Source organism: the organism of the source record quoted next, unplaced genomic scaffold, assembly GCF_019419815.1.
Source record: "Pyrus x bretschneideri cultivar Hongxiangsu unplaced genomic scaffold, Pyrus_bretschneideri_v1 Contig76, whole genome shotgun sequence".
Taxonomy (NCBI): Eukaryota; Viridiplantae; Streptophyta; class Magnoliopsida; order Rosales; family Rosaceae; genus Pyrus; species Pyrus x bretschneideri.
Genome location: NW_025999816.1, coordinates 1,609,404 through 1,622,880, shown reverse-complemented (window position 1 = coordinate 1,622,880; position 13,477 = coordinate 1,609,404). Strand labels below are relative to the sequence as shown.

The window sequence follows — 13,477 nt, the reverse complement described above, 5'->3', positions numbered from 1 at the left end:
TCTCGATTGCATATATATCATTTTGCACTTATTGGTTTGAGGAAATTAGGGCTCATACTTCGTGACATTCTCATGATTCTTTAAGAAATCCATTGAAATCTTACTAAATTGTCTAACAAATGAGCAATTTGATTCTTACTGTTGGAAGAAAGATTAGCGGTTTTCAATTACACTGCAGAAAGGAAGAATACAAGAGAATATATATGGAGGATGAGTTTTGAACGGGTACTAAAATTTACTTAACTTTATTGCTTTCAATTTTTTATTACAACACTTGGCCATCTTATTGGCTATTTATAATAACATTCAGACCTTTTGATAACAGCCATAACTCTTGGATTAGTTCCAAGAGACACAACTCTACATTACAGAAAGTCCATTACGTTTAACACACATATCTCCGCAATGGCGTTCAGGAAGTAGAGCAATCCAGGTGCATCACACTTTGTGTAGGCGCAATGCAAGTATGAAACCTCCACATGTAAGATGGGTCACCTAAATAATGGAAAAGTTAGTAACTAGACTTTTTTCTTGATCATCATACTCGTGCTAGTTAACAAATTCTTTAGAAGAAAATACAAAAAAAAAGGGTCTAAATTAGATGATCTAATTAGGAAACAAAAATTTCATAAAAATTAGGAATAAAATTCAAGAAAGATGGAGTCTCTTTGAAAGAGTCTCGTGCCTGTTGTAGTTACTTGAAAGAGTCTTTAAATACAGAGGAATTTTTACGAAATGCTTATAAAAGAAAGAAAAATTTAGACAGAAGACGAAGAGGACAACATGACAACAGGCAAAAACCCTAGAAGAAGAATGACAAAGGAAAGTCTAGACGCTAAAGGTGAAGTGAGACTGGTAGAAAGAACCTAGGACCTAATTAGGCAGATACCATGTAGAAATTTAATTTCCTTGATTTGTTGTTATATAAATTTTGCAATATAGAGGGTTAAACATAAGGGCTGTCAAAAAAATTAGTTTCGAAAAATAATGAAAAGCATCTCAGAATATTTTTTTTCCCAAAACCACCTAATGAACTTTCTTTAACCATAAGAACAAAAAGGCATGGTAGTACCGTAGACAAGTTCAAGTTTGGGTGCGGTGGCGGTATGATAAATTTTCGGCCAATTTTATGAAAAAAGTTAAAAACAATTGCGGTGCCACCAAACTTCAACTTATTTACAATATTGTTGGCGCTTTCTTGTTTGTATCCTTTTTCGTTATTAAAAATTTCATATGTAGTTCATTGCACTAATTTCTTACAAAAAAAAGTCTGGCGTGTGTATGCGACCTTAATGCAAAAAACACTACTCTTACCCTTAACCTACTTCAATTTTTTTTTGTTTTGGTAAAGCATTAATATGGCAATGACCAAATATGAATACAAAAAACAATTTAACATGTAATTAATAATTAATTGATTCACCTGAACTAGCAGCAAATGACAACCATTAATTCCATCAGAACCTAGGAAATTAAATAAGAACTCCTCTAAGAGTGGACAAGGGGGTAGAATTTTGTCTCCCAGTTGTTCAAGTATGACATCACCAAAAGCCTCAACGAACAAGATACCTTCACCATTGCAATCAACCATAAGCTTTCTATTAGGCCCTTCCCAAAGCCTGCCAGCTAAAGGATAATAATACACTAATGCTCTGCTTAAGGCTTCCCTAATCGCCTTAACGGGATCACGATTTTCTTTAAGTGAAGGGTTGTCCTTGTAACACATTATGACTATAGAATCTAAAACCTCAAGCTTTCATGGTCATCAATATCTGAGAGAAACTTTGTTTCTCGAGGCTTTGGCTTTGCCGAAGTTATAAGTTCCAGCTGTAATCATTTCACCTGAAGTACTGAGAGTGGCATCATTTCAGTAACGAGCTTAAGAACCAGCAAAAGATCAAAGGATTTGGAACTTTTAGTTTGTGGCATGCATACTAGCTAAAAGTTGATAGTCAATACTTATCTATATATAAAGAGAACACAAAAGGTGAATAGTGTTTTTGGTGTCATCAAGCTTCAACAAAAATATTTGGACAAAAATGCCCCAAGACAAAAAACTTCAAAAGCATCCCAAAATAATGCATCAAATAAGGAAGGGGCAGTTTTGTCATTTTCTAACAGTATTTTTTTTAATAGTTAATTTTTTTTGCTATTTTTTTTAATTAGTACCTCACAATAGACTAGCAATAATGTGATTCAATTTCTCTATTTTTAAACACGTTCAAAACATCTTAAGAGGCATGTAGTGCCGGTTATAAAAAAAAGTCTTTCGCATGCTAATAATAATGTGATTAAATTAGTTTTCAAATACTTTTTTTATTTTTATTTTTAACAAACGATATGATCAACACTAAGGGGGGGGGGGGTGGGCTTAGCCTCACAATGGGCTAGCAATAATGTGATTCAATCAGTTGTTCATTCAATATTATTTTCTCTATTTTTAAACACGTTTAAAACATCTTAAGAGGCGTATAATGCCGGTTATAAAAAAGGTAATTTGCACGCGGATAATAATGTGATTAAATTAGTTGTCAAATTTTTGTTTATTTTAAAGAAATGATATTATCTACACTAAGAGGGAGGGGGATAGGTTTAGCCTCACAATGAGCTAGCAATAATGGGATTCAATAAATTGTTTATTAAATATTATTTTTGTTCTAGCCTATTGTATCTAACTAAAAGGAGAGAGCCGGGGGCAAGGGAAGAGAGAGAGAGGACATGTGTTTGTAGAATCATAGGGGAATATGTGTGTTGAGAGATATGTTATCCCCCCCCCCCCCCACCATGTAATGCCTTTATTTATAGTAGTCAAAGGAAGAAGAAACCTTTCAGGAATACAAGTCCATATAGGAAAGAATAATTAGAATAAAATCTAATCTAGGATTTACACAATCACACTTAAACTAGGAAAGTTCACAACACTCCCCCTTGAGTGTTTAAATACGCAAGGTAGATTTCAGTATCATGCAGAAGTTGAGGAAGTTGACTCGTCGGCACTGATTCTGGGAACAATGCTTCTTCTCAATGAGGTAGGAACTTGCATATGGAAGTAAGTCTCACTGAAAAAACCCTAAGGCTATGGCAAAAACCCGAGTAGGGACAAAATCCATAATCTAAGGAAAAATGTGTGAGAAATGTAACGTCAAAACAAACGTTTACGGGACATCATCAGGGATATGACTAGTCCAAAGTGGGGTGGTAGTATCTTCAGGATATTCCCCTTGAGTTTGGCATAATTCCAAGGAGAAATAGCAATGTTACAACTCAGAAAGTTTACGCATACCAATTCCTTGAACAAGCCTCTGAAACATCACCTTCGGTAGTGATTTGGTGAAGAGGTCATCCAGATTGTCTTGTGAACGGATTTGCATGAATTCAACCATTTGATGCTTTTGTTGTTGATGTGAGAAGAAGAACTTCAGCGCAATATGTTTGGTGTTGTCTCCTTTGATGTAACCTTTCTTGAGTTGTTCGATGCATGCTGCGTTATCTTCAAAGATCGTCATTAGGGCATCTACGAAGGGGTAAAAATTGCAGGAGCTTCGAATATGGCCCATAACTGCTCTCAACCAAAAGCATTTCTGAGTTGCTTCATGTAAGGTGAGAATTTCAGCATGGTTAGACGAAGTGGCAACTAAGGTCTATTTAGTTAACCTCTAAGAGATTGCGGTGCCTCTAATGATAAAGACATAACCCATTTGAGAACACGCCTTGTGCGGATCAGTTAAGTATCATACGTGGGCATAACCAACAAGGAAAGAATCAACTCAAGAAGTGGAGGGTTCGGCATCACTCTAGAATCCGTAGGGATAGAACAAGCCCAAATCTGTAGTACCCTTAAGGTAGTAGAAGATTTCTTTCACACCAGTCCAATGTCTGTGTGTTTGTGCATTACTGTATCTTGCCAAAAGATTAATAGCGAAGGAGATGTCGGGACTAGTGCATTGAGCTAAGTACAATAAAGCACCTATCGCACTTAGATAAGGAACTTTAGGCTCCAAAATCTTTTCATCATCCTCATTCGGATGGAAAGGATCTCGTTTTGCATCTAGCGATCAAACGACCATATGAGTACTCGAAAGCTTCACTTTATCCTCATTAAAGCGACGCAACACCTTCTGGGTGTAGTTTGTTTGATGTACTAAGATTCCATCCAAACGGTGCTCTATCTCGAGATCGAGGCAGTATCGAGTTTTTCTAAGATCTTTCATCTCAAATTTTGACTTCAAGTGCGCAACAGTTCTCGCGAGCTCTTCAAGAGTTTTGATAAGGTTCATGTCATCGACATATACTGGAACTATTGTAAAACTAGAATGTGACTTCTTAATGAACACACAAGGGCATAGTTAGTTATTCACATATCCCTGACTAGTCAAATACTCACTCAGACGGTTATACCACATTCTTCCGAATTGCTTCAAACTGTAAAATGAACGCCTCAGTCGAATTGAGAGCGTGTTCCGGGGTTTGGAAATATTTGATCCAGTCAATGTAAGTCCTTCGGGAACTTTCATATAGATTTCTGTATCAAGATCCCTATAGAGATAAACAATTACTACATCCATCAGCTGCATACTCAGTTTTTCGGAAACTACCAAACTGAACCAAGCCATTATTTATCCCCATAGAGATAAACAATGGCTTGGTTTAGCTCAGCCACACGGGTTGCGGGCCTGGCAAGTCAAGGTCATGGGTTCGAAGAACCTTAGTGCTATCGATATCAATTTCGTTTTTTTTTTTTTTTTAAATTCAATTCAATTTGATGCAATTCACAACAATATCAAATTCACATAATTCAACAATTATGAATATAATGCATACACAATTTATGTAGAATCTAAAATTCGAAAAACGTAAAGTTGGGTCATGCATTATGTTTAATGTTCATGCTATCAGGGTTGCGAAAATATCGAGATAAAAACCGTTGTTTTGGAAAAACTTGGTTGCGTGATGATATGGATGAACTGGTTTAATGCAAAAAAAACTTCAACGTCAGATTCCTAACCGCTGCGGTAGAAGCGTGTTGATAATATATTGTAGGCTATTTTATCTGACTAAAAGGAGAGGGTAGGCGGCAAGGGAAGGGAGAGAGGAGATGTATTTGTAGAATCGTAGGGGAATATGTATGTTGAGAGATATGTTAACCCCCTACGTAGTGCCCTTATTTATAGTAGTAAAAGGAAGAAGAAATCCTCCATCCTCAAGGAATACAAGTTCATATAGGAAACAATAACTAGAATCAAATCTAATCTAGGATTTACACAATCACACTTAAACTAGGAAGGTTCACAACAATTTTGTTTATTCTTATTGTAAATTTTATAAACGCCAATTTTATTATGTGAATTCAGCTAATTTAATTGGTTTATGAGGGGTTTCTTCTAGCATGATCTAAGACTATTCATTTACTTCAAATATTTGACTTTCCTTTTGTCAATTTACACATATAATAAATACATATTTAAAATGTATAAGTCGTATGTAGCACGTCGTTACATGCGTGCATGAAGTTAGTATAACGTTATGCAGATGCTCTAGGGTTCCCCAATCTTTCGTCCAAGTTTCTACCCCAGTTTTGATTCTTTTCTTTTCCATTGAAAATGCGGTTAGCAGTAAACGTGTACATCACGCAATCAACGTGCAATGCAAACATAGAAGATGTTGTTCAGAGCTATGTGCATCGGACCATTTCACACCACAGATTCGTGTATATACATTAATACTGAATTTCATTTCTACATCAGAAAACTGTATACAAACACAGATATGAGGACAGGTGTTCGGTAAAAACCTTTGATAGAAATCAAAGGAAAAAAGGCCAACATTGTATCTGCCTCACGTTACAGCTGTCACTGTTCTAAGACATCAGTAGTCTGCTATAAAAACGAAACAATACTTGACTACTCAAGAATGAGTAGGAACTCTTACTTAAAATTTCTCAAAATTGTTCATTGATAATTTATAGAATGTAATAAGAACCGTTCATATTATAAATCACCCTATAAAGATTGCCTCTGCAAAAAAATCAATTAAAACTAAGGTCGTTTAGTCATCAAACAACTTAAAAACAAATGAACGGTATTGTAAAAGTATTACGAACCGTTTATGTATTTGCTACAATAGATTGACTAAACGACCTTACTTTTAATTTAATTTTTGCAAAGATGACCTTTACAGTGTGATTATAGTATGAACAGTTCTGATCATAAACACAAAGCTCTGTGATTCAAACACTAAGAAATTTGAGTAGGAGTTTCTACTAATATTTGAATAGCTAAGTATTATTCATAAAAACGTTGTTTCATATTATCACGGGTGACTAATGTTTCACATTATTATTCATTTTGACACGTCTTCAAATGAATATGTTCTTCTTTATTATACCATAGAGACTGATCTGGTATGTTGACTACTCATTTATCTCATGATAAAAGTTCGTTATGATGAAGAAAGTCGAGGCTCTGTTATAAAATTAACCGACAATATAGGGAGCACTTAATCACTTATAAGCACATAGGAATTCATACTCCTAATACGCACCTTCATTACATGTGATGAATTTTCAAGTTTAGCATGTGGACAACACAAACCAGGTGGCGTGGAGCACATGCAAGTGTTGGGCTTCACACATGGGACAATCTGCTCCAATACCATAACGAAAGTTGAGATTCTACTATAAAACTAATTGGCAATATGAGAAGTACCTCAATTATTTATAAGCACATGTAAAATCCTTCCTTTACGCGATATACTCTCAACATATCACTAAAGCAAATACGTACAATCACAAAATGGACGAAATAATTCACTTGACAAAATAGAACTCACTCAAGACAATATTATGTTTGTTAAAAATAGGACTCAAGTACTCAAGACAATATTATGTTTGTTAAAAAGGAAATGAACTTCTAATTACACCCAACTTCTCTCTTATAACCCAACAAACTCTTTTTATTCTACAAGATTTTAAAAACTTAACATCTACTCTCCACACTCACCATATCTTTCCAAAATTACCCCTTCCTAATCCTTCTCTATCGTACATGATATATCTGCTCATCCAACAACACCACTTCCTAATCCTTCTCAATCATTTTTTTTTTTTTTTGGGTTTTTTTATACATACCCCACAATGTTATGAATCCACCCCACATTCAAAAAATTTCTCAAAAATTCTAGCTTTGTCTCTCATATTTATGAAGCCACCCCACCCCAAAAACAAAAAGAAACACCAAACATCTTCATTCGACGAGTGCCCATCTCTAAACCCTATCGGCAAAGACTCTTCGATCTCTCTCCTTCTCTCCCTAACACCCTGAGTCCCAACACCTAAACTCACCAAGCCCATTTTCAAAGAAAATACAAAAGAATGTAATAGTCCTTCACTTCAATTAAGCAAGAAAATCCACAAATTCTAGGGGTGTATACTCACAGAGAATTGTAGAAACATGCGCTTATAAAATGAAAATTAGAAGTGCAGAAGCATATATCAAAATCAACAAGCACTAACTGTCTTGGCAATTGATACCATATATCAATTATAGGGAATTCATACGAATGAGAAGATGAACTTTAGAGAAGGTGGTGCCATGGTGAGTAGATGTGTGTGTGTAAAACCCTTCCCCAAAATTATTATCTAATTTTACTTTTTCCCTAAATGTTTATAGAATCTTGCAATTTGGTCCGCTATCCTAGTCTAATCCGGACCTTCCATCTAGATTTTCTTTCTCCCTCATGCTGTCACATGGCAGCCCACAAACTCTCTCTGCCTCTTTCTCTCTCCTTCCCCTGAAGCTCCCTCGAATCTCTCACTCTCTTAGTTCTCGACTCTCATTCTCTTGAAACTCTCTCTCTTACTCATTTTTCCGATCGACACCCACACACCCACCGTCACACCCAAGCCACCCCGACAGCGACACAGTACCACCATCACACCTCCTAGACTTCATCTCTCAATCTCCCTCGTATTTGTGGAACTTGGTGAAGCCCAGAAACCTAGGAAACCTCCGGCGAACTCCTTGGGGTTCGAGCCAGATTTCGGCTATCTTCGGCCTTTCCACGACGAACTGAAGGTACCAAAACTCTCCTCTCATCTTTAATTTCATTTTGAAACCTAGATTGGAGTCTACGGTGATAAGTCATCATTGACTGGAGTTGGGGAAGCTTCGTCGTCCTCTCTGTCAAAATCAAGCCTTCAGGTCGTTGCATTTGAGCCCAAGCCTTATGGCAGCCCAAACCTAAACCCCTACTTCTTAGGCCTATAGGCCATTTGGAACTCGAGCCTTGGCCCCTTAAACCTAACCCAAAACATTTGTTTTATTTTATTTACCTTAATTATTTAGTTTCTAAAACCCAAAGGCCCTTGGGCCATTCCTTTAGGGCCTTAGGCCCGTAAACCCTTAAAACCTTAAACCTCGGGTCAGGGTTTCAAGTCCAGGCCCACTTGTGCAACCCAGGGCCTTCAGTTGTTTTAAAACCCTAGAACCCAGGCCTTTGGGCCATGGATTCGGTCCACTAACCATTAAGCCGAAAACCCTAAACCCAAAACCCATTGGACCCAAAACCCTTTAGGCCTAAACTGGTCTAACCCAAACCCTTTAACCCAGCCTATTAGACTGGCCTGTGACCCGTTGACCTACCCGAACTGGTTGATCCGGTTTGACCCGACCCGGTCAACAGTCAGCGTTAACTTTCACTTTGACTAGTCAACAGTCAACGTTGACTTTTTTGGGTTTTCGTTCGGGACCCTTCCTAGGCTAATTTCGACGTCCTGGATCTGTTTTTGACATTTGTTTTCCCAAATTCAATCATTTGAATAGAGTTTTATTAATTGTATCCTTTATGTGCTTAGGTGCAATTATTAGCAGCAATTTCGTCATTCCTATTTCATACAACTCATCTTCAACGGAGTATCTGTGAGTGGACCCCTTCTAAAATGCATGTTTTAATAGTAGAAATGCATACATGAAAAGCATGATTTAATGATTACGTTTTATGAAACATTTGATGAGATATTATGCTTACTTAGAATATTTTGGAATACCATATTTTCTATCGAACCCATGTTCTTTGTAGGATATCTAATGGATGACATTATTTAGAACATGTTTTTACACACTTCTTTATAGTATAGATGATGGATGACTTTATACTATGAAGATGTTTTTGAGATATATGTACCTATGTTTGGAAATAGTATGCTCAATGGTTTTGTGCGTATCTAGTGGTCAATGTTCTGCCGACGAGCGATGATACTTATATAGCCTTCGGGCATGTATGTGTAGGGCACTGTTCTGTGCATTTGGAAGATGACACTTATTTTGTCTTTGGTTGGGCGTGTGTAGGGCATTGTTCTGTGCAGAACAAAGTTACTGATACCACTAGTTAGCACACTATATATGAGATATGTTTTGTAAAAGATTTTATGGTATGCTAGGGTTTTCGGAAAACCTATTACATATTATGCTATTGATGTTTTCATAAAACTTGGGGGTTAGTATGGTGATTAACTGTTTCAGTGTGTGTATATATATATATATGTATATATATCAACTTGGTCCACTTATGTTTGTTTTGTGCTCCCTCAGGATTTAGAATTGAGGCGTAGAATCCCAGCGTCAAGGCACTTCCGCACAGGCATCTTTGAGTCCTCTCGGTGTAGGACCCATTCTTTTATTCATTCAATTTTATATTATTTCTTTTAGTGTTCTAGTTAGTTGTATGCTTTAAACACATTCCTTATTTGCATATTAATTATATTTAAATTTCTTTTATCTGATTCATATTTTAGCTCTCATGTTTTCAATAAATGACTTTCATCACCCTTTGGTGTCGGCCAACACGTGACCATCCTGATATCCCACGGACATCGGGATCGGGACGTGTCAATGAGGTTGTTGTCTGCCAGCAAATAATTGGATGGTTGGATTTTCTTTTTCTCCCCTTAATTCAAACAGGGGTAAAAGAGAAAGTTCACATGACAAATTTGAAGTTTGGAGTGTCTTCATAAGATTGTAGGGTGTTAATTGAAGGCCTAAACACAGAAAACACAAAGCAATAAATGAGTTTCCGAAACAACAGTAAAAGAGAAGCCCAACCTGAAAGTTGAGCCCAATAAAGAAAACATACAAGAAAATCCTAAACTCCTGGACCCTTTACCGCCACCGAAGTGGTTGCTGCTAACCACGATCTAGTCCCCTTGCAAATCGCCGGAGATAACAACCACCCAAGTCCCTGAAACAAAAAAGAAACAAATTTCATATTCCTTGAGCAACCTCGACACAACTTCAAATCGACCAGGAGAATGAAGGGAAAGAAAAGAAACAAGTTTCATTGTCCTCGAACAACTTCCCCACAAATTTTCTTTATCTTCACAATATATCTTCTCATCCAACAATCTCCCCTTCAACATGGGGTTGCCTAACCCACTTTCCTCCATCAATATTCGGTTCTTCATCACAAAATTGCACCTACAAAACAATCAACACCTTTGGTCAAGGCCAAGAGCCTTACGCGCTCAGGATGAATTGAGAGGGGGGGAAGGGGAGAGGCTTTGGCCAAAGAACCTCCGATGCCAAAGTTAGAATTTAGAGAGAAAAGTGTTTGGAGAGTTTTTGGGAGTTTTACAAGGGTGTGTAACTTAGCTTTTTAGAGAAAATGGGGTCCAATTTATAGAGCATGGCTGGCCATCTTTGGGAGAGAGAGTGTCCAGCCTTTGGGTGTCTTTTAGGGTGTAATGGGTGGGTTATTTGGCTATTAATGCATTAATTAGGTAATAAATCCATTATTTGGCCAATTAATTCAATTTATATGGAATGTTTTGAAGGTTATGGAGTAAATACCTTGTAGGGAATATAAGATGAGGATGGATGAAATAATTTTGAATTTGTTACCTATTTTGGACACTTTTGGCTTGGTTGAGGGATGCTTGCCCGCTGCTTGCACGTAGGAAACCTGGTGTGCCTCGAGGGTAATTTTGTTCTTTCTACCCAAAAATTCATGTGTCGCCTCTTGATTATTTTTAGCTCCACAAATGCCCCCACATATACTGGGCTGCTCATAGGAAAGGGCAGCAAGTATAGAGATCTTGAGCTAGGAAACTTAGGATTACTTCCTATTTTGATGTAGATTCCCTCTTTAATATGAAATTAGATCCTTCTAGGAAAGGGAAATAAATTCCTCTCAAAGTCTATTTAAGTCCACCTTAAGTGGGTTGTTAAATCAACTTTGGAGAGCGATTTATTCTACCCTACAAGAGAGGGAAATCTTAGAGGATATTTGTTCCCTCTCCTCTAGCAATCTTCTACATCTTACCCGTGCAAAAGATCGTCTTTCGTTGCTTGTTTCATCTTCGCACCGCACTGATGTAAAAAAATTTAATTTTCCTTGTCTTCTTCTTGGATAGTGTTATCGCGGTGCAGCCACCAGGGCGGTGCGGCACGTCGGCCAAGGGCCAAGAGTCGGCTTGGCATGGACCATGGAGGTGGTGTGGCAAGGGCCATTGCTTATGCTGCTCGGCTTGATTGAAGCCAAGGATTGGCTCAACATGGGTTGAGGAAATGGCATGGCATGGGTTACGGTTTAGGCTGCCTGTCAGAAATGAGGAAACTGCTTGAATTTGATTTCTTAACTGCCATAGATAGAGCAGTCAAAGATGGAACTACCAAGATCGGAGATACTGAAGATGAAGTGTTGGATGAGCGAATTGTTGAGTGCAAAAAGTGGCTACTGCCCCTGACCATTTTGCTTCCTACTCGATATTCAAGCATTCGATCATTTGAGCCATGTGGCTTTCTCGCATTGGAGGGCTTACCCAGATGGGTGTCGAGGAATTCGTTTACCCTCTCGTACTGGAGAGCAATTAGTTTACCCTCTCACACTAGAGAGCAATTAGTTTATCCTCTCACACTGGAAAGCAGACCCATATAGGTATCAGGGAATTGGTTTACCCTCTCGTACTGAAGAGTAATTAGTTTATCCTCTTGCGTTGGAGAGCAGACCCATATGGGTGTCAAGGAATTGGTTTACCCTCTCGCATTGTGTCGAGGAATTAGTTTACCCTCTTGCACTGGAGAGCAATTAGTTTACCCTCTCGCACTGGAGAGCAATTAGTTTATCCTCTCGCACTGGAAGGCAAACCCATATAGGTGTCGGGGAATTAGTTTACCCTCTCGTACTGAAGAGCAATTAATTTATCATCTTGCGCTGGAGAGCAGACCCATATAGGTGTTAGGGAATTGGTTTACCTTCTTGTACTGGAAAGCAATTAGTTTATCCTCTCACACTGGAGAGCAAACCCATATGGGTGTTGAGGAATTGGTTTACCCTCTCGCACTAGAGAGCAATTAGTTTATCCTATCGCACTGTAAATCATTATCGTGAGTACAGCTGAGGAAAACTGGACTGTTGAGACAACCAAAATAATCCTTAGCCTGCCCCCGGTTCTTAGTAGTTAGGCTAGTGTGTCATTCTGGTACTTGTTTGCCCCCGACGTTTCATTAGGCTAAGCTGTTACATTTGTTGGAACAAAAGTAGTCTTTAGATCCAGCAATTCATGTGGGGTAGTCCCGTCTGCTCAATCTTGTCATTGAAAGATGACTTGCTTATGTTGGTCATGTCTCATCGGAACGCCTTGTCAATAGCTTCATTGCGTGGGAAATTACACAATGGCTCGGTTATGAGCCTTCTACTTCTTCCTGAATTTGTCTTTGTTAGGGTGGCAGAGCTCTCGGCTACCCTCGGTCGTGACCTGCTAGTCTAGGCTGTTCTTCCATGTGTTCGGCTCGTCTATGCCGCAGTTGTGATGGGTGTGGTATGTTCCTAGCAGGCGAACAGGTAATTTACAGGCTGCTGGTTGAACTTGAGCTGGATTGAATGACTGCTTCTCTTTGTCTGCTGTGCTGCCTCCTCTAATGTGAGGTGGAAGATGTTCCTTGCGAGCCTTGTTGTGAATGAACACTTCACCTGGAAGGTTACTCATGCTAATTATCAGAGTGTGGCCCTAACCGTGAATGTCCGTGGGCCTAACTGAGAATGCACCCTCCTCCAGTTGCTAAGACGGGAATATAGGCTATCTCAGGGGTCTAGTCAGGAGTGTACTATGTTAGAACGCTTGGTTCGTGACTGGTCAAGTGGCTGCTTACCGGGACGCTGATGAAGAGGTTCCTCTACCCTTGTCCTTTTTCGAGACACCTCATCCGGGGCTCGTTGGATCTCGGTGTCTTGCAATAGTTGATTTACCAAGGTTGTCTGTTGTGCAAGGGCGCTCGTCAACTCTATGACTTGTCGAGACAAGTGTTGTTCACCATTTGGATTGGAAGAGCTTGGAAGGAATATGCCTCATTAGGCAGTGGAAGTATGGTAGGCTTCAGGCGCAAGATTTGAATTGGAAAATGTCAAATTCGAGGAAAAACGTGGTGAAAATGCCCCCAACTCAATGGTTGGTCCAAATGGTTGAGATAGTCTTGGGCCGATTTGG

General features: G+C 38.6%; 1 pseudogene; it reads right to left on the bottom strand.

The window, feature by feature from the left end:
* Positions 1-229: 229 nt before the first annotated feature.
* Positions 230-12,979, bottom strand: LOC108865704 (annotated as a pseudogene).
* Positions 12,980-13,477: the final 498 nt, after the last annotated feature.